The following is a 3,551-nucleotide window of genomic DNA, read 5'->3' as shown; positions in this document are numbered from 1 at the left end:
CCCCTGGTGGCATGTTCTTTGTAAAGTGAATTTTAGCAAAGCTTAACCTTTTGATTTATAAATGTTGATTTTTTCATTAATTTCATATTCATTTTCTCCCACTATGGTCACAAGATATGTCAACATGTTATTTACCTCTTATTTTAAGCTCTTTAATTTGCATCTGCTGCACACCAAAAATTCAACATAATTAGGATTTTGCTTTTTAAATAACCTTAAAGATGAATACTTGGTTAGATTTGCTCATCACCCAGCTGGTGGACATAGGATGAATTCCCTTACCAAAATGTATAAACTAGTGGGTGCACTCTGCTTCTTATACCTGGATCCACCTGCTGTCCTGCTTTCCTGACTTTAGGGTCAGATGGCCAACCTGAATACCACTGCTTCTCCCCTCAGTTATACCTGACAGTCTATTCAACCAGCCTCATCTCCTTAGTGGTCAGCAAACATTCTCCACCCATAAACAGCATACAGCACAGAGAAAGAAAGAGTTAAAAATAACAACAACTTTATCCAAGTGAGAGAGTAACAAAGAACCCCTATGAGTGTAATGCAGTGCCCCAGGGTGCCTCAGCACACAGTTTGGGAACCACTGTTGTATTAGTTAGGATTCTTTGATTGTAAGTGACAGCAACCCCAATGACTAGAAGTCAGAAAGGGAAAAGGAGGATTATATTAAGGATACAGGGTAGGGGGAGGTTACCAGAATCTGAGGACGGACAGAAGGGAACTGACACCAGGACAGCAGAGACATCAATACTCTTATCTCCCATTTCTGTCTCTCTGGTCTACATTGTATAGTCTGGCTACCCCAGCTTTACTGTTGCCAATAGTTCTTACCACATGGAGAGACCGTCTCCATTCCAAACTCCCAAAGGTGAGACTCTGACCTAGCTTTGGTCCACCCCTGGCCAAATAAACTCTTGCAAAGAGAAATAGTGTCTTAGAGCATAAATGTGGGTGGGGGCATATCATCGTTAAATACCCTCCAGAAGTGCTAATGTAGTAGTTAAAAAAAAAAAAAAAAAAAAAGTCTTAAATAGGAGCAAACACCCTGGCCCTTCCTGTAATCCTGACTTCTCCCCTGTTCTCACTCTCCCAAATGGTTCTCTCCTTTTGGACATGTTTCTACACTGCAGTGTGCTTCTGTTTCTCAGGCTCTGCTCTCACTTGTCTCCACGCCAGGAATATCAGAGGAGAGAGTTCAGCTCAAATCCCTGGTATATAATCACAGTCGAAGTGATTAGACTTTAGCTAATCCATGGACCCAGATGATGCTTTTGGAGGCTTCCCCCGCCCTATAAGTCCCCGGGAGGGACGGTCCCTTGTCCTCACCCATACTCTAAGCTAATGTCATTTTTCAGTTACACTGATTAGTGATACTGAAAGTGAATTGGGGCAAGGGATGCTTGAGGGTGGTCTTGAAGGACGCTATGAAGGAGGAAGAAGGCGCTAAAGACAAATGTTTGTAGGGATTCACCTGGGGTCCACTCAGTAGAGTCTACACTTACTTCAGCTAATGAGCATAGGTTGAATGTCTTTGTGCCAGGCTGGATATACACATAATTTCCGGGTGAACAAAAATAAGTAATTTCTACATAATGCTAAAGAAGTAAAGCAACCCAGAGAAGGGCCACTTACCCCAGTTGAAGCGTTTAGGGAATGCTTCCTGGAGAAGAGAAGGCCTAAACTGAGTCTTAAGGAATAAGAAATATCTAGCCAAGCAAAGAAAGTTGGAAGTGTTTTCCATCTGGGTGAAGAAAGAATAACATAAGTAAAGGTATTGACTTATGGGTTTTTTGTGTCATGAATTTGGACAGAGCCAGTGGAAATAGCTTGTCTCTGCTCCACGGTGTCTAGGGCCGGAGCTTGGAATCCTCAAACAGCTGGGCATGACTCAAACTGCATGACTCAAACTGCATGACTCAAATTGCATGACGCAAATTGCATGACTCAAATTGCATGACTCAAATTGCATGACTCAAATTGCATGACTCAAATTGCATGACGCAAATTGCATGACGCAAATTGCATGACTCAAATTGCATGACTCAAATTGCATGACGCAAATTGCATGACTCAAACTGCATGACGCAAATTGTATGATCAGGCGGCTTCTTCCCTCACATGTCTGATGTCTGGCCTGGGATTACTCAGAAACTGGGCTCAGCTGGGGCCAGCAACTGGAGTGCCCAAGTCGTTTGGGTTTCCTCATAGCACAGGGGATAGTTGGACTTCTTCTTAATCTTCTTTATACATCTGCATTCATCACCAGAGAGTAAGCACCATGAAGGTGGAGGATGTATCTTATTTCATTCCCGGCACCTAGCATAGTGCTTGGGACGTAACAGGCATTCAAGAATTATGTGTTGGATGAGGTAATGGAGGAGGACAGAAAGTTAAGGTGCTTCACATCTAAGGGCCTCAGTTTTCTGAGATGTAGTTGGTAAGGGCTTCCTCTGAGAATTAGAGGAGGTGGCTATTGAGAAGGTCCTTGAGGAGGGGGGTGACTGTTTGGGGAACTCTCTAAGGGGGAGGGGCATTAGGAGGCAGGGCCACCATCTACCCATCACAAGACTTTCTGTAGCAGAGCCTGCCTCTCTGGGTGAACACAGACGGAAGTTTGTTGTGATAACCCCGGGGGTGGGGGACGGGTGGCGGTTTATTCAGAGTGTAGGAATAGGGTTAGGGTTATAAAGGAATTTCAAAGTGCTGAAGAAAATGGTCCAGGCGAGTAACTAGGGGACCAGCTTCCAAGGAAAGTGAGGGAGAAAACCAGCGGGAAGTGCAAAGAAGAAGGAACTGACCGGAAGCCAGGTTCAAGGTCAGAGATGACTGACGTAAGGGGAGAACGGGAAGGCGAGGAGGCTGTGGTCAGAAGGTGGGGTACTGGAATTTAAGATTTCTTATGTGGATGAAATTCAGGTGATGATGAATTCCAGAGTGCGGTCAGGATGTGGGTGGCTGAAGTGCAAGTTTTAATGAAGCGCAAGGAGGGGCAGCTCTTTCTTTGTACACTTCCCCGGGAAGGTTTCAGAGAAGGACGTTCTGGGTGTGGGTGTTTTCTATGATATCACAACTGTGTCTCTATTCCCAACAGGAGTCTGTTTTAGTGGAAACAGACTTTTCAGGATTTTTCCACTGGAATAATCCAATTTCTAGACACTGGCTTACTACTAAAATGCTGCCTAGTTAAAACAGTGCCATCATTTCCTTGATTCCCTTTTCATGCTCTTCAGAGTTCCTTAATACTAGTTAATGAATCAGGTGCAGGGAGCAGTAATCTGTGTTGAAGAAGCTTCCTTGGATTAGGGATATCCATTCAGGATACCACGATGAAAGAACATTTATAAAGCAATATGGGTATATATTAAAGTCCAAATAATAGTCATCACAAACACTTCCATAGCATTTCCATTGTACCAGGTGCTGCTCTAAGGGCTTTACATATACGAACTCACTTAATCCTCCCAAAAGCCCTTTGAAATAGGTACTATTATCATCCCCATTTTGTAGGTGAAGAAACAGAGGCCCAGAGAAGTCAAGTA

This window comes from Balaenoptera musculus, chromosome 10 (assembly GCF_009873245.2).
Source record: "Balaenoptera musculus isolate JJ_BM4_2016_0621 chromosome 10, mBalMus1.pri.v3, whole genome shotgun sequence".
Taxonomy (NCBI): domain Eukaryota; kingdom Metazoa; phylum Chordata; class Mammalia; order Artiodactyla; family Balaenopteridae; genus Balaenoptera; species Balaenoptera musculus.
Note: the sequence above shows the minus strand (reverse complement) of the source record.